The sequence below is a fragment of the Sceloporus occidentalis genome, unplaced genomic scaffold (assembly GCF_023333645.1).
Source record: "Sceloporus occidentalis isolate IW3139 unplaced genomic scaffold, rSceOcc1.0.p SCAF_4, whole genome shotgun sequence".
Taxonomy (NCBI): Eukaryota; Metazoa; Chordata; class Lepidosauria; order Squamata; family Phrynosomatidae; genus Sceloporus; species Sceloporus occidentalis.
Genome location: NW_028316984.1, coordinates 4,595,490 through 4,614,272, shown reverse-complemented (window position 1 = coordinate 4,614,272; position 18,783 = coordinate 4,595,490). Strand labels below are relative to the sequence as shown.

The window sequence follows — 18,783 nt, the reverse complement described above, 5'->3', positions numbered from 1 at the left end:
GCTTAAAAAATACTTCAAATCAGAGACATGTCTTCACTGGGCCTGCCTAGCTTAAGAAGAAATACATCAGTAATTAGTGTGCTATTCAACACTATCTAATGTACCCCACATAAAGCTGCCAAATGAGAAAGTAGTTTATTAATTTTGTTCAATTTAGCTCTTAGGAATCATGAAAAAGCTTCTCTGAGGGAAAAATATTATTTAGCTCTCAGAGTGCTCAGGATGACTGGACCAATCCTTGTTGTCACCTGATCTGCTACTGATACAAAACGAGCTGCAGAGGAGGCAACTTATGATAAAAAGCATAGTTTAAATCAGATGTTTAAATAAAGTTCGGTGGAAGCAACAACAGCGAGCCTTATCACACGGAGGTTTTTGCAGCTTTTTGCAGCTCAGATCTGACGTGACTGCAGGTCCAACGATGCGAATTCACGTGATAACGTGATGTGTTATCACACGCGATTCCTTTCCATGGGGGCTCCTTCCTTGGGGCTTCCACAGTGATTCCAAAGTGATCCCTCATTTTGGTGAAATCGGTAACAAGCAAATTCACAGAAATTGCTTCCAAGCTCTCTTCGATTTCGCTCTAAATTGGTCTGGTGTGGAATGCAACTTTGCTTCTGCTCTGGTACACCACCGCAAACCCCCTGGGTTGCAAATTTCCCCTGATGCGGTGCTGCAATTCCCCCCCCCCCCATTTCCTTTCGATGGACCTTTCACTTTCAGGGCAACTCATTTTTGGGGAATATATATATATGTGTGTATGTGCATGAACGTGAATATACAGATATATATGCATATCTATCTACTGTATATATGTGTGTGTTGAAATTGCTGAAATGGAAGGGAAAATAAAAAAGAGGGATGAAGAAGACACAGAAATATTCACGCAATCACGCAATTACACGAAACAGGGAACAAGAACTTGCTCCCCTCTTCACCCCAGAAATGTACAAGGTCAAAATGCGTTCAGAACCCCATTGAGCATGCCAAGGGTGCTGATTTGAATTGTTGAATACCACTGGTGTGGTAATACAATTTGCACTCATTCCACTTTGCTTGAATCCACATCACGTGACTTGCCTTGGAGTCGATTCCCCCTCGATTCGGAAGGACAATGGACACAACCAGGTGTGATAAAACATTCACGTTATAATGTGAATTCGCATAGCTGAACCAGGAGTCACCCCAGATCTGAGCTGCAAAAATCTCCATGTGATAAACACCAGCATCTCCATCTATGCCCCACAATATAAATTCATAAGGAAGAAGTGTACTGCCCCAAACAGTAATACTATTATTATTATTATTAACCTTTATTTATGAAGTGCTGTAAATTTACATAGCGCTGTACATACAATCTTTTTAATTAGACGGTTCACTGCCCTCGGGCTTACAATCTAAAAAGACATGATACAGTCGGCCCTTCTTATACACAGATTTTTTATACACTGATTCAAGCATCCATGGTTTGAAAATGTTCAGAAAAAGTATAAATTTCAAATATCAAACCTTGATTTTCCATTTTGCTATGTCAGTATATTTTATGGGGCTTGAGCATCCACCGATTTTGTTATCCACGGGGGATCTTGGAACCAAACCCAGCGTATAACAAGGGTCCACTGTATGCAATTTGCACAGTTCCATCATACAAATCAGCATGATACAAGCTACATCAAGAATTTCATCTTCACAAACTATAAAAAACACATCATGCTATGGTGAGATACCTGCATGCAAATATAGAAGAAAACCATCATAAACAATGGTTGACCTTTTTCACCATTACAGATTCTTATGCTCTTATCTGAATTTATTATACAGGAACTGAGCATAAAATATAAGCTTCAGTTATAACACAGGCACAGGGTGCAAACAATGTATGAGAGCAATGAGAAGTAGCTCTCTCTTAAACCTCCAGAAATGTCTGTGATGTGGAACTGCCAGATATACAATAGAAGAGAGCCTACAAAGAACATCTATTCATATAACATCTCCTACATAAATGAAAATCTGCTTTTAATGAAGAGAAGTATGAAAACATTGCTATAGATGTAATTAAATATCACTCAGTTGAAAATTCCACTAAAAATCCTAGAGGGTCTTAAAACTATCTCAGACTTTCATTATACAATGTTTCTCAGTTTTTCTGCTTAAATCCACTTTTCACTTAAGTGGAAATGAAAGAGAAAAGGGCAGAAGGGCACAAACCATTTCAAAGAATAGACATATTTTGGATCTTATGGTGAAGTTAACAAAAAAAATAGTGACATTGTGATGGATGTTGTGCTAAAACTGCAGATTTGGTAATAAAGAAGATACTCAGACAATTCTTTGTCATCTTACTTATCCTTGCCTTATAGAGCAGTCTGTTCTTTCTGTCCAATCCATTAGTTTGAATGAGTATGTAAGAAGAAGCAGATTTTTATGTCATGCAGCTGCTTTATACATGGATATTGTTCCTGACTCTTCCCACCAATCAAGGCAGTATACAAGCCAAAACACCCAGAAAAGGCAATCTTTGGGAATTTCCAGGCATGACTCTCTTAGGGAAAACAGGGAGAAACACAGCACACTGACATTCATTCAGTCCTCTTGATTTCTCTTTGATATGAAATCGCAGAAACATCCTACCCTTCATAATTCCACTTTTTCTAGTAACTTCAAGCAATTGGAAGATAGATAACATGCTATCTACTATTCCTATTTATTAGTATTTTTAAAGCATCCTAAAAAGAGTTTCAGTGTATAAATGAGGTGTGGGAATTTGAATTTGTGTAGATTACTAACTACAGCTCCCATAATTTCTCATCACTTGCTATTTTGATTAGAACCGAGAATCAAAGAATTAGAACAGAACTCAAGGACCATCACAGTCCTGGGCACCACAATAAAAAAATGATGTTGACAATCTGGAGCACATCCAGAGGATGACCAAAATGGTGAAAGGTCTGAAAACCCTATGAGGAGAGGTCTAAGGAGCTGAGTATGTTTAGCTTGGAGAAGAGAAGGCTAAGGGTTGACACGATAGACATATTTAAGCAGAGGCTGGATGTCCATCTGTCGAGGATGCTTTGATCTGGATTTCCTGCATGGTAGGGGGTTGGATTGGATGGCCCTTGTGGTCTCTTCCAACTCTATGATTCTATGATACAATGAAATATTTGAAGAGATGTCATATTGAAGAGGGAGCAAGCTTGTTTCCTGCAGCTTCAGAGACTAGGACCAAGAGCAATGGATGCAACCTACAGGAAAAGAGATTCCACCTCAATATAAGGAGGAACGTCCTGATAGTAAGAGCTTTTCACAGTGGAACACATTCCCTGGGAGAGTGGTGGAGTCTCCTTTTTTGGAGGACTTGATGGCCCTTGAGATTTCTTCCAACTCTGTGATTCTATGACTCTAAAATAAATGCATTATGTCTGTTTGATACTATGGAGATCTGGTAGAGACCATACTTATACAGTGCGCCCTTGCTTTATGCAGGGAAATACATTCCGGACCCCTCTGCATAAGGCAAATAGCGCGTATGCTCAAGCCCCATTAAAAATAATGGGGCTCAGGCATGACGCGCGATGCATGCGTGTGCCTTTGTAAATTCCGCCACATGGCTTTCACCATAAACTGAAAGCCGCGTAAAAGGTGCACACGTACGATGCAGGTGCACTGTATTGATCCTTTGTTTTTATTGATGGTTTTTGCCTGCTTGAACTGGCACAATCAAATATCACACAATCATAGAGTTGAAAGATACTACAAGGGCCATCCAGTCCAACCCCACGCAGGAACTCTCAATGTTTCTTATACATTAGCTGTTCCCTACAGTTTAGGGCATTGTAGCTCCCTTTTAGCAAACATATAGACAGTATGTCCAAAATGTAATCAGATTCTGAATAAAATCTATTTTGATATATCAAACATAATAATTTTATTTCAAACAAGGTTGTATATGATCAATTTCATCTTCTTAAAGTAACAAAATTACTTTCAATTTGTACAGAAGAGTTAATACTGCATTTCCCCCCTGAAAATTCCTGAAAATTTAGTGATTTATTTATTTATTAACTGTTGATTTTAGAGCATTTAAACCCTGCTGTTCAGGCAAAGAGATTCATAGAATCATAGAGTTGGAAGAGACCACAGGGCCATCCAGTCCAACACACTGCCATGCAGGAAATCTCAATCAGAGAATCCCCGACAGATGACCATCCAGTCTCTGTTTAAAGACCTCCACAGAAGGAGAATCCACCACACTCTGAGGGAGTGTGTTCCACTGTCAAACAGCCCTTATTGTCAGGAAGTTCCTCCTAATGTTGAGGTGGAATCTCTTTTCTTGAAGCTTGCATCCATTGTTCCGGGTCCTGTTTGTTCTCTGGAGCAGCAGAAACCAAGCTTGCTCCCTATTTAAACAGGGCTATCATATCACCTCTTAACTTTCTCTTCTCCAGGCTGAACATCCCCAACTCCCTAAGTCGTTCCTCATAGGGTATGGTTTCCAGACCCTTCACCATTTTAGTTGCCCTCCTTTGGACACGCTCCAGCTCCTCAACATCCTTTTTGAATTGTGGTGCCAAAACTGGTGAGGCCTGACCAAGGCAGAATAAAATGGCACTATTACTTCCCTTGATCTAGACACTATACTTCTATTGATGCTGCCTAGAATCGCATTGGCCTTTTTAGCTGCTGCATCACACTGTTGACTCATGTTCAACTGGTGAGCTACTTGGACTCCTAGATCCCTTTCTCATGTAGTCTCATTCAGCCAGGTGTCCCCCATCCTATATCTGTGCATTTCATTTTTCCACCCTAAGTGCAGTACCTTACATTTCTCAGTGTTGAATTTCATTTTGTTAGCTTTGGCCCAGCCTTCTAGTCTATTCAGGCGATTTTGAATTTTCATCCTGCCCTCTGGGGTATTAGCTACTCCTCCAAATTTGGTATCATCTGCAAATTTGATAATTATGCACCCAATGGTGATTTCCTGACAGTTCCCTGCCTTTAGATTTTCAATCTATATAAAACAAGATTCACAAAGAAACAGGAATGGCAGTAACAGAAGAGATTAAGTCCAACAGATGCCGGCTGGTCCTCTCCTTGCTCTGTGGCCAGAAGAGCCATGGGAGATGAAATATGGAAGGAGGGGCTCTCATCTGTTGCTGGGACCAAGGCACACTGGAGTTGCTTTCTGGCTGCTCTTTTGTTTCTAAGAAGTCAAAGCATGGCAGTTGGAATATGGAGAGAGAGGCTCTCATCAGAAGTGGTATACCTAGCATACTTGACATCCAGAGCAGAGACAGCTCTCTCTCTCTCTCTCTCTCTCTCTCTCTCTCTCTCTCTCTGTGTGTGTGTGTGTTTGTGTGAACTTCCTGAGCCAAAATTCCATGGCTGGAGAAACTGGAAAAAAAGGAAGAGAGCAAGAATAAAGGAGCTAGGGACCAGTAAGATCTATTTCAGAGAAAGGAATTGGAAACCCATCTCTGAGTATCTCTTACCTAAGAAAAACCTATAAAATTCATGAGGTTGCAGTAAGTCGACAAGCACAATCACAAGCGTGCATGCACACACACAGAGGGAGTTGCATTACTACATTTTCCAGTGGTTGCAATGGTGCCACTGTGCAAGGCCTGACCCAGTGCAAAGAGATCAAGAGATGTGTTTGTTTATTTCTTTGCAGCCCTCTATAAAGAGGAGTGTGATGAGTAAGTAGGTCTCAACATGGGAGAGGGGCTGAACCTCTCTGCATTTATTAAAGTAATATTACTCCTCAAACCCATCCCTATTTCCTTCTCTCTTTCTCTCTTTCCCTCCTGCTTTTTATCTACTCCTTACTTCAGCAGGTCTTGTCACACACTTGGGAGAGGTTTGGTAAGGTTGTAGCTTGAAATCAAAATTAATGTCTCACAAACCTTTAAATGTTATCTCTGAAAACTTAAATGGCATTTACTTCCAAGTAGGCAGGACAGGATTGTTTCATCCCCTTTAATAAGCCAATTTTCCCCAGATGATTTAACAGAGAAATGCCGAGGTCTCTAAGTTATGTTTTTTCCTTTGCACACTTCAGCTAATCCAGTTTTTACTGTCAGGATTCATTCAAAGTAAGCGAGTGGAAATACTGTTTTACTTCAGTAACTACCAGTACAAGCTAAGAGATTTAAACAGACAAATATTAAACATGGCTGTAGCAAATAATATGTCCTCCTAAACTATATTTAAGAGTTCTCCATCTTTAATTCAGTGGCTTTGTACCTATCCACTCGTTGCTGTACTTGTGATGGATCACTGTTTTCCATTACTCTTTGAAAGATAAGACATTGGAAGTGTAAATGAAATATTGGTGGGGTTAGAAAGAAAAGAAAGCCAGCTTTAATTCCATTTTAGGGGGAAAAGGTGGGGTATAAATCCAGTAAATAAATAACTAATAAATAGATGCAGATATATGACAAAGAGCCTTAAGAAAGCCGAAATGGATTTTTCCAGCACGACAAAAGACATGCTCTTACACCTGTCTCCCATAGGAAGAGAATGGAAGTGGCATGTGGAGAAGCATGGTGAAAGCCACTACTCTCCCACTCAGTCATCTTTCTTTTCTCATGTGATAAGACTCATACTGAATCTGAGAGCCTGTAAGATGAGATGCCATGTACTGGAACAATGTTTTCCCAACTGACAGTTCCCGGACATGTTCAACTAACACTGTTCCCAGAAAACATTCATATTATGGGTTCTTGTTTTTCCCACTCATGTGGAAAATATTACAGGTTGGAGGTAGGCAAATTCTAAAGAGTGTCAGAACCTCTTTGAAGGAGCAGTTTTCAATATATGGTAGTGAATAAATTTTCCAGTGTCCAAAACAATGTGATAAGACTGAATTTACTTTTACTGATGTAGCAACTTAGCATTCTCCTAGTTATTTTCAAAAGGTACTTTTAAACACAGTTTTAGAGGCATTTTGTTTCATTCTCTTCTGTTACTCTCCCAAAGGGTAACAGAACAAGTATCCAAGCAGATTATGTTTTTAAATTTTGCAATGAGTGAAATAATTAAATTATTTTAAAATAGTTTTCCAAGGTCTGTTCCTATCCTGATTTCTGAGCGAAGACAAGGAAGAGCCAGTCCAACTTGCATCAGAAAATTTAAATGTCATTGAAGTCAGAGAAGGGAATAAAGCCCCACATTGGAGTAGTCAGTAATTGAAGGTGAGGTTGAAGAACACTAATTCTGAAGGTTTATTGCAAAGGGGTACTAAGAGATAATGCAAAGTGAAAGCAAGAAAAATTAACCCAATGCAAACCCCAAACTAAGAAGAAAACTATAAAAGTTGTTTGAACCCAACTGTGTTTGTAATTATCTCTCCATATTCCAAAATAACATATTTAAAATTAGCTACCATATACAGAAAAATTATTATTCTGAAAAGAGCCAAGGGATATTTGTAAATCTGGAAAACTGCAACAGCAAGCAAAAATTCCCTTTCTCCTTCAAATGATGGTGCTACTTCATCATGTTTTATGCAGAGTGAGAGACATTTTCAAATACTGGTTTAACAATACAATGACTCTGATAAATGTTTATCCTGGGACATAGGGGACACTCCGTATAGAGTGCATGAAAATGCTCAGATGTAACATTTTGGTTATTCACTTTGCAGAAGCCTGGAATTGGTGATGTCCAAGGTCACAGTGTGTGCCAGAGAGCACATAGCAATGTGTAAATATACTGTGTCATCTTTGCAAGGGGAAATATATTCCAAGATGCACAGGAAATTGTACAGGAAGGGGTTGAGCTAGATTGCCACATGGCAAATGTGTATATAAGCTTAGATGTCCGTTTGTACATTTTGTGGGTTTGTAGTTGGTGGATGGTGTTGGTGATTCTTCTCGCGTGTGTCTTTGGCAACAAATAAACAAAATGCCTCTACGGAGATAAGCCAGGAGTCGGTGTGCCTTTCTTCTAGCAGCTATTTTCCTGGCATGCTCCGGCAGCTAACAGTTGTTTATCTTCAACACAAGGCTTCCAAGTTTACTCTGCACACTCACGTTTGCATCAACACTCCAGTGGGATGTCAGAGGGGAAAAGAGTGAAAAGACCTTCACCTATGTGTGCATCCATTAGCATGAGCTTTACTGATAATTTATCTTGTTTCCTAATGAAAGCAAAAAATCTACCCCCCAACCCACCATGTCTCTATTAAAAAGCAATCAGATTTGGTATGTTGGTGACACTTTAAAGAGCACATTATGTGAGAAAACAAAATAAACATTTACCCTGGCAAATGAAAGCAGCCTTGGGGTTTTGACATACTTGGCAGGCAGGCAGAATTATATTCACATCAAGCATACGGAAAACCTAATGTAATATTTAAATATTTGTTTAAGTAATAGACTATTTTAAGGCAACACACTCAAAGATACATTTCTGTCAATATGGCTTCCAGCAAAATTCCAGGAAGAATACTCAATTGAAGCAATACATTTTAGACTGATCACAGATCTTGATTTTCATTTGCTCTGGGTATAAGACTCAGTATATTGAATGTTCAGTAAATCTATTTCAAAACTACCACTGTACCCATTTTGAACTTAAGCAATTTTGATAAAATATATTATTAAAATGTGAGCATTTCTTAATAATAACAATATGCTGAACACTGACTTACCAATATGACTAAATTGGTCAAACTTCATAGCACATTTCTTATTCTATGTTTCTGTTATAATTCATTCCGACTAAGAGTTTTCTGTAGGTATCATGTAAAAACTAAGTCAAAGGCCCCCATACCTGACTGACCTTAAACCTGTAATGATGTACCGAGGCACCGGTTACAAGAAGAACTGCATTCTCCTTCTCTCCTCAGCCTGCCTCCCCCTTCCTTCACTTCCCTCTGCTCTCTCCCCTGTGTAAGAATTCAGAATGTAAGCTCCAGGGAGAAGAACCCATCACTCATATCTTGTAGATGCACACAATCTTCTCCTGTACATGAATAACACTAAGCAATTTTAGATATTATTATTATTATTATTATTATTATTCCTGCTGCTACTGTTATTTCATTTGAAATGAAATGCACAAATGAGGGACACCTAGCTGAACAAGATTACATGTGAAAGGGATCTAGGAGTCCAAGTAGACCACAAGCTGGACATGAATCAACAGTGCGAAGCGGCAGCTAAAATGTCCAATGCATTTTTAGGCTGCATTAATAGAAGTATAGTGTCTAGATCAAGGGAAGTAACAGTGCCACTGTATTCTAATTTGGTCAGGCCCCACCTGGAATGTTGTGTCCAGTTCTCAGCACCACAATTCAAAAAGGACATTGAGAAACTGGAGCATATCCAAAGGAGGGTGACTAAAATGGTGAAGGGTCTGGAAACCATGCCCTATGAGAAACACGTTAGGGAGCTGGGGATGTTTAGTCTGGAGAACTAAGAGGTGATATGACAGCCCTGTTTAAATATTTGAAGGATGTCATATTGAGGAGGGAGCAAGCTTGTTTTCTGCTGCTAAAGAGACTAGGACCTGGAACAATGGATGCAAACTACAGGAAAAGAGATTCCACCTCATCATTAGAAGGAACAGCCCTGACATTAAGGGCTGTTCGATTGTGGAGCACACTCCCTTGGAGAGCAGTGGAGTCTCCTTCCTTGGAGGTCTTTAAGCAGAGGCTGGATGGCCATCTGTCGGGAAAGCTTTGATTGTGAGTTCCTGCATGGCAGGGAGTTGGATTGGATGGCCCTTGTGGTCATTTCCAACTCTATGATTCTATGGCGGTATCCAGACCGTACTAGGGTTGTCTCGGGGCGTCCAGCAACCCTGGTATGTTGTAATGACGGTGCCCTTTCTACATGGGTGCTGTCATTACGACGTCACGGCCATGCCACAGCCAAACAATGTAGCGCGGCCGTGATGTCTTGGTGCCGCTGGAGGGTGCTTATGGCGCCCTTTCAGCGGTGCCAGAAGGAGCTCTGTTTTGGAGCTTCTTCAGTTGTGCATATCATTGGTGCAGCCTTTAAACGGCCGTGCCAGTGATACAAAGAGAAAGTGCCCCCTTTTCCCCTTTCCCCGCCACTGTTGGGGTGTCCTTGGGGCATGAAGCCCCAAGGACACCCCTTTCCAGGCCATGGGGAAGCGGCATTCTGCCGCTTCCCTGAGGCCAGGAAAAGCGTCGGATCGGAGCCTCTGGGGCTGCCGCTGTGGCAGCTGAGGCCCCGATATGTCAGGGAAAGGGGTGGGTGCAGGAGCCCCAAAGGGGCAGTCTGTATCCCGTCTATGATTTATATTTACCCTTTCCCCAATATTGGTACTCAAAGGAGCTTACAAGCATAAATACACAGTAAAATAAATACAAAAACAGCAGTAAAAATGTCTAACAGTAATTTTTAAAAACCATCTATAGAATGAAAGCCATTTTAAATTACCCATTTATAATGCCCAGTTTTTATTCTTAAAAATTCCCAGAGGCTTGTCAGAATAGAAAGGTTTTCACTTCCTGGTAAAGGGAGTGAGTTTTTACTTTCCCGCAGAGCAAGGCCTATGGGCCACATGGGCCTCCTTGGCTGGGGAGATCCAAGATCCGCAAGCAGCCACTGAGACCCCCCCCCACCTTGTTCCTACCTTGCTCCCCCCCTAAAAAAAATCTCAGAGTTTAGGACAATCCTTCAGAGGACCTGAGCTGAACAGAGTTTTAAATGTCATGAGCAGTTTATTAAATTGGGTCTGGAAAAGAAATGTCAGTTAGTAGTAGTAGTAGTAGTAGTAGTAATAATAATAACAGCGGATTCCAAGAGTATAAAATAGCACAGCATACAGTTAAAATCACAATTAAAAGAACTGATCCCAAGACCTAACCCACCCACTCCAGTCATAAAACTAGATGCAAACATAGGTGCAAACCATAAAATGAGATTGAACAGCAAAAAATATAAAAGATATACCGGAGCAAAAATAATAAAATTATAAAATTATAAGTAATTATACAAAACAGTTATCCTGTGGGAGTGGGGGGGGGGGAGGGACAGGGAAGGCAACAAGAATGTCAATGTCAATATGCCACTAAATGGCCACAGCTCTTGGGGTCAATTCAATGCTTTTCAGGAGCAGCCACACACAGGCTGCCTCTATTGTTGCTGTTGCTGTAGTTTTTGCCTCCAAGTCATTTTTTATTTATGGCAACCCTAATGAGAACCTATCAGGGTTTTCTTGGCATGTTTCTTCAGAGGGGTTTTCCATTGCCATCCACTCAGACCGGGAGTGTGTGACTTGTTCGAGATCATCCAGTGGGTTTTTATGCTTGAGCGGGGAATTGAACCCTCATCTTGAGTTGTAGTCCAACAGTCAAACCACTACACCAAGCTGGCTCTCTCTACACTGTCTCTACACTGAAGAAATAATGTAGTTTGACACCATTTTAACTGCAATGGCTCCATTCTACAGACTCCTGGGATTTGTAGTTGTTGGGTTATTTTGGTAATAATATTTATTCCCCTTTAAATCATAACATACAAAATTAAAGATCAAACAATACCGAAACAACTATACCAAATACCAAAGTACTACTAAAACAAATCCCCAAATAATCTAAAAATAATTTATAAAAACCTGGTTTCCCCTTCTATCCTCCCAAACATAAACTAAATCAAACAAAATAATGATACTATTACTTCCCTCAGTCTAGACACTATCCATTGATGCAGCCTCAAATCATATTGGCGTTTTTAGCTGCAGAATCACACTGTTGACTCATGTTCAAGTTATGGTCTACTAGGACTTCTAGATCCTTTTCACATGTACAAGCCAGGTGTCCCCCATCCTACATCTGTGCATTTCATTTTTTCTGCCTAAGTGCATTGCCTTACATTTCTCCCTGTTGAAATTTATTTTGTCAATGCCCAGCTTTCTAATCTATTAAGGCCATTTTGAATTTTGTTCTTGTCCTCTAGGGCATTAGCTATCTGTCGCCTGGCCCTGAACCACCCCGGCTGGGGAAGTGGGTCCTAGTGGTTCCATGTTACAAAAGCTCAGACACTGGAGAATGCTTAATTCTTCTTTAATTCAACACAACGAAGACCAACGGGTCACAACAAAAATTAGGTTGGTTACTTCACCGCCACACAAAAGATGTAAGTTCCAACTACAGGCTTCCTCTTCAGGCTCAGGCACCCGGGCTCCTCTTCCTAGAGAGCCCCGCTCTCTAGGCCAACACCTTCCCCTAATGTCCCACAGGAGACGCGGCCCGGGGTTGATTACAGGTCGAGCTTGGTATGTCTCAGCGTCTCCGCCGGTGGGGTGGACCACCGTGGCCAGTAAGCCCTATACTGGGTCAGTTCACTCACCGCTGCCTCGACTGGGGTATCCTCTTCCACAGAAGTACTGACGGTTGAACTCCGGACTCGGGCCTCTATCCCTCCCTCGTGTCTGGTCTCCTCTCTCTCTTCCGGCGTCCTCCTCGGCTCCTCCCCTGGCTCCCCTTTTCTCCCCTCCAGGCCCGCCCCCCCTTCCACCTTGTGCTTCAGACCCAGCTGTTCCTCCTTGAGGCCACGTGGACTCCTTTTCCAGGGCTATTTCTGGGTCTGCCTGGCCGCCGTCCTCACGTGCAGGATCCCAACCCGACGCCTCCCCATCCTTCCCCCTCTGACACAACCCCTCCTAATTTGGTGTCATCTGCAAATGCTGAATAGAACTGGACCAGGACAGAAGCCTGTGGGACCACACAAATCACTTCTCTCAAGGATGAAGAGGCACCCATTGGGTTAAACCAGTCAGCCAATTACAAATCAACCTAACAATTGCATTGTCTAAGCCACATTTTACTAGCCTGTTTGCCAGAATATTGTGGGAGACCTTGTTGAAGGCCTTATTGAAATCAAGATATGCTACATTCACAGCATCCTCTTCAACTATCAAGCTGGGTAGTTTTTAAAAAAGAGATTAGTCTGGCATGACTTGTTTTTGTGAAACCCATGTTAACTTTCTGTGAATATGGAATGCCTTGCTAAACGTTTATAGACTATCTGTTTAATGATTGTTCATGGCACTGATATAATGCTAACCGGCAGTAATTGTTTGGATCCTCTCTTCCCCTCCCTCTTCCCCCCCCCCCCCCCATTTTGAAGATGGGAACATTTGCCCTCCTCCAGTCTGCTGGGAATTTTCAAAGATTATTGCCAGTGGCTCCAAGATTACTTTGGCCTTAGATGTAGTTCATTTGGCCTGGGAGACCTGAATTCATTTAGATTAATCAGGTATTCCTGATCTACTCTTTACTTACTCTGTCCTGCATTTCCCATATTGTGTCCTGTGCTCCTCTGTGTCCATTTTCCTTCTGTGAGCAGACTGAAGCAAAGTAGCTTCTGAGTAATTTTACCTTTTCTCTGTCCCCTGTAAGCATTTCACTGTTTTCGCCACACAGTGCATCCACCAGTTCCTTCTTTTGCTACAGATGTACTCACAAAAGCCCTTTTTATTATTCTTAACCTCTCCAGCAAGCCTGTCTTCATTCTGTGCTTTAGCTTTTCTAACTTTATCCGTATACATTTGCTTGAATTCCTCTTTGGTGATTTCCCTTTTTTTTTCATTTCTTACACATGTCCCTTTTAAAACTTTGCTCAAATGAAAGTCATCCATGCTGGATCTCCTATTTTTCCTCCTCATTAGAACAGTTTCAAATTGTGCCTTCAGTATGTCCCTTTTGAGAAACTCTCATCTGTCCTGAACTCCTTTCTCTTTCACTAAACCTGACCACAGGATCACACCCAATATTTCCCTAACTTTACTGCAATCAAATTTCCTAAAGTCTAGAGTGTGTGTCTCTTAACGTCTTCTTTCCACTGTATAACAAATTCCAGGAGAACGTGATCACTCCCTCCTAAGGATCCTGTCACTTCCACTCCATTAACCAGGTCATCTCTGTTGGTTAGGATCAAATCTAAAATAGTGGATCCCCTTGTTGCCTCTTCCACCTTTTGGACAGTCAGAATGTCTGCAAGGCAAGTGAAGAATTTGCTGGATCATAAATTTTGGCTCAATTTGACCTCCAGTAAATATTAACATTGTTGAAGTCACCCATCACCACTACATCTTTAATACATCTCTAGTAATGGTACCACTCTATTCTTCTTTGGTCAGGCCTCACCTGGAATACTGTGTCCAGTTCTGGGTGTCCAGTTCTGGGCACCACAATTAAAGAAGGATGTTGAGAAGTGAGAGCATGACCAGAGGAGGGGGAATAAAATTCTGAAAGGCCTGGAAATCATGCTCAGTGAGGAACAACTTATGAAGCCTAGTATGTTTAGCCTGGAGAAGAGATGGTTAAGAGGTAATATGAAAACCTTGTTTAAATATCTGAGAGGATGCCATACTGAAGATGGAGCAAGCCTGTTTTCTGCTGCTCCAGAACCTGGGACATGGAGCAATGGATGCAAACAACAGGACAAGAAATTCCACCTAAACATTAAGAACTTCCTGACAATAAGAGCTGTTTGACAGTGGAACACACTCTCTCAGAGTGTGGTGGAATCCTCTTCTTTGGAAGTTTTTAAACTGAGACTGGATGTCCCATCTATCATGGGTGCTTTGATGGTGTATTCCTGCATGGCAGGGGATTGGACATAATGTCCCTTCAGGTTTCTCCCAGCTGTATGGTTCTATGACTCTATCATTTCTAAGTCAAGGGGAATAATAGTCCTGATATATTCTGCACTGATCAGTTCTGGGCACCTCATTTTAAAAAGAATATAGACAAGTTGGTACAGGTTCAGAGAAGAGAAACAAGGAGGATAAGAAGCACGGAGAACAAAACATATGAGGAAAGGTTGAAGCAGCTGGGCTTGTTCGGCCTGGTGAAGAGAAGACTGAGGGGTTACATGATTGCACACTTTAAATACATCAAGGGCAGCCAAAAAGAGGAGGGGACAGCTTATTGTCTGCTACCCAAGACCAGGTCCAATGGGTTAAAGTCACATGAGAGTAGATTTCAATTGAACAATAGAAGCAATGTCTTGACAGCAAGAGTGGTTCAGCACTGAACCAACTGCCTAGAGAGATGGTAAAGTCTCCTTCTCCGGATGTCTTCAAAAAGAGGCTGGACAGCCATCTGCTAGGGATGCTTTAGTTGGAGATCCAGGACAGAGCAGAGGGTTGGACTTGATGTCCCATGAAGCCCAATTGTATGGGTCTATGATTCTATGACATGATCTGCACTTTTCCAACCATATTTGCACAATCATATGGTGTAAAAGATGGCTTTTAATAGTACAGAATCCAGTATACTGCTTGCTATAAAACTAAATGATTGATATAAAGCTATAAACTGGCAGATTTTGCACACATTTAATGAGTAGAACCACAAAGACAAACAGTCTAGCAGATGACCTCAGGAACAATGCTTTATCGTTAACCATGGTAACTATTGTTAGATCAAATATTTAGATATCTGGCTGAGTATACACTAAGATACAAATATCAATGCAGACAAAGTAGTCTTTCTGCTACTATCAATAGCTTCCTTGTCTAGTAAGCAAATGTAAGTTGTTTGTTATTAATGGAACAGAAGCCTTCAAAAAGCTATATTTTAGGAAATCTAGTGCTGAAAATCCATTTCTTAGAATCATTTTTGTATCACTTTGAAGGATCTTTTAGAGAGTCCCACATTTTGTCATCAAGCTGTCTCCAAAAAGAATCTAGTATCAGTTTTAGTTGGCAAGAAGTCTATTTTTCAGATACTGTTTTCTTCTATTCAAGTTATTCAGCTTTTACTATTTATTCAAACATGAAATGTACTATGAAGGCAGTATGGTGCCTGTGCCGCTGAATTATTGCTATGTAACACCCAAGAGCTGGAAATATATTCCTAAACTAGAACGTAGAGTGACAGATGAATAGTGTTCCTTCTAATCCTAAGGGAACAACAACTGAAACACAGCATTTACAGAGTGCAATATTGTTTGCATTCCAGTTCGGAATTCTGATGGGAAGGATTTTTCTTCCTGTGTATTTGGAGTAGAGAGATTAGCCTCCATTATAAAAAAAAATAGAACGATGGCAAGCAATTTTATTGAAAAGAAAAAAAGAGAATTTCTTCAATAAATCATATTTTAACTGAAGTTTGTTTTACTTTCAAAAAGAAATAATGCATTGAGTTCTTAAAAATCTTTTTTCTTTATCCCAACACACCCTTCTATTAACAAAGAGCTCTTCATATAGAAAACCTTAGAAATGCTATGTTAGAACTGTAAACTGAAGAATATGAAGCAAGCAAATACAAAGCAAAAATCTGATCTTAACCAACAGGGGTGACCTGGTTAATGGTGGGATCCTTAGATGGGAGTGGCCATGTTCTCCTGGAGTTTGTTATACAGCAGAAAGGAGAAGCCAGGCATAGTTAGACACACATTCTAGACTTTAGGAGAGCGGATTTCCATAAACTTAGGGAAATACTGGGGGTGATTCCATGGTCAGCAATACTAAAAGAGAAGGGAGTTCACAATGGATGGGAGTTTCTCAAAAGGGAGATACTGATGGCACAATTTCAAACAGTTCCAATGAGGAAGAAAAATGTGAGGTGTCTCAAGAAACCAGGATGGATGACTAAGGAACATTCAAATGAGCCAAGTTTTAAATGGAACATGTATAATAAATGGGAAAAGGGGGAAATCACCAAAGAAGAATTCAAACAAATAGTAAGCACATGTAGGGGTAAAGTCAGAAAAGCTAAAGCGCAGAATGAACTCAGGCTTGCTAGACAGGTTAAGTACAATAAAAAAGGAATTTTTTGGGTATGTCCACAGCAAAAGGAAGGAGGAGGAAATGGTAGGGCCACTGCGTGGAGAAGATGTCAAATTGCTAACAGTAGACAGAGAAAAAGCAGAATTACTCAACACCTTTTTTGCTTCAGTTTCTCAGAAAAGGTAAAGGGAGCTCAACCTGAGGAAAATGGAGATGAGGACAGAACGTGGGTAATTCAGTACAGAATAAGTAAAGAGATAGTACAAGAATACCTGGTTAAGCTAAATGAATATAAGTCTCCAGGACAGGGACGTAGTCAAGGGGGGGGTCCATGGGGTCCGGACCCCCCTTCCGTTAATTTATGTTAAACACAGTGGTCTCTTCCCTTATGCAAGGGATCCGTTTTGGACCCCCTGCATAAGGGGAATTCCGCATATGCTTGCACTCCATTAGAATGAATGGGGCTCGTGCATGTGGCGGCATGTGGCGCGCACTACAAGCACACACCATTACTCCTTCCAGGATGCATGGAGTCTTCTTCAAGCATGGCTTCGCTCCACCCCAATAAATGGTGGCACTTAGTCTGGACATGCCCCCTTCCCAAAATCCTGGCTATGTACCTGACTCATGGAAAATGAGGCTTGGGTTTGCAATGCTGAGTGTCAAGAATTTAACCTCTCTTGGGAAATGGGGCTTGAGTTTGCAATGCTTAGTGTCAGAGTTTAACCTCTCTTGGGAAATGAGTCTTGGGTTTGCAAAGCTGAGTGTCAGAGTTTAACCTATCCTGGGAAATGAGGGTCTGAGATCCTCTGGAATTGTTGCATGCCTTCATGTTGGCTTATGGCCAACCTCTTGTAGGGTTTTCTTGGCCAACGTTCTTCAGAGGAAGTCATCCATTGCCTTCTTTTGAAGCTGAAAGAATATGACTTGGCTAAGGACATTTGCTGGGTTAGTAAATAGGCTTGAGCAGGGATTTGAACTCTAGTTCCCAACACACAACACAACACTGGTTCACTTGATGCCTTCAAGTCAACTCTTGATTTAATAGTGACCCTCTCCCAGAGTTTTCTTGACCAGGCAACTTTGGCCCTCCAGATGTTTCGGACCAGTTGGGAATTCTGAGAGTTGAAGTCCAAAACATCTGGAGGACCAAAGTTTGGTAACCCTTGCTCATAAGGCTTAAAGAAGAGTGGGACTTGACCAAAGTCATCAGAATGGGTTTCCATGGCTGAACGAGGATTTGAACCCTGATTTCCCCCAGAAATCACCACCACAGCACATTGGGTTTAAATCAGAGATGGAAGAAGTTACCCTCCAGGTATCACTGGACTGCTGGGACTGATGGGAGTTGGAATCTGACTATATCCAGAGTATAAAGAAGCCCTTTGAGTTCCTAAGATTCTCAGGTTTCAGGACTGGAGAAAACTTTTCTGCCTGGATTTTATAGAGTCAATGCAAAACAGCGGCTGGACTAGACATCCCACCGTCCTCCATCTTCTACAAGGCCTTTCACCTTCACTGCCAAAGAGTGTGGCTATGTATCCAAACTACAAATCTCCGGATTTCTGTAGGACAGAGCCATGGCAGTTAAAAGTGGCCTATAAATGTTTTATTTCTCTGGTTTAGGCAAAATGTGATTGCAAAATGTGTCTGTAACAGTTGCCCTAAAATAGGGCTAATCCACACTGCAGAATTAATGCATGCCACAAAGCTACAAATCCCAGGATTCTACATTTGCACACAAATTGCACAGCAGAAATAAGGTATGTCACAAAATTACAAATTCTAGTAGGGTTCTACAGGGTCGAGCTGCAAACGGATTGCATCTCCAAGTCAATGCATGTCACAAAACTATGAATCCTAGGCTTCTCTGAGGCAGATCCGCACACCAATTGTCCCACAGAATTAATGCATGTCAACAAAAACTACAAATCCTTGGATTCTATGGGGCAGAGCTGTACGCTGATTGCACCGCCGAGTTGATGTATGTCTCCAAACTATGAATTCCATTTATTCTACAAGGAAGGTCTGCACATGAATTGCAGTTAATGCATGTCACAAAAC

The 18,783-nt window shown here is 41.2% G+C and overlaps 1 protein-coding gene across 5 annotated transcripts in view; it reads right to left on the bottom strand.

The window, feature by feature from the left end:
- The window catches only part of LOC149313442 (transcription initiation protein SPT3 homolog), a 285,233-nt gene that overhangs the window by 88,452 nt on the left and 177,998 nt on the right, over positions 1-18,783 (bottom strand). The gene's annotated exons all lie outside the window — the stretch shown is intronic.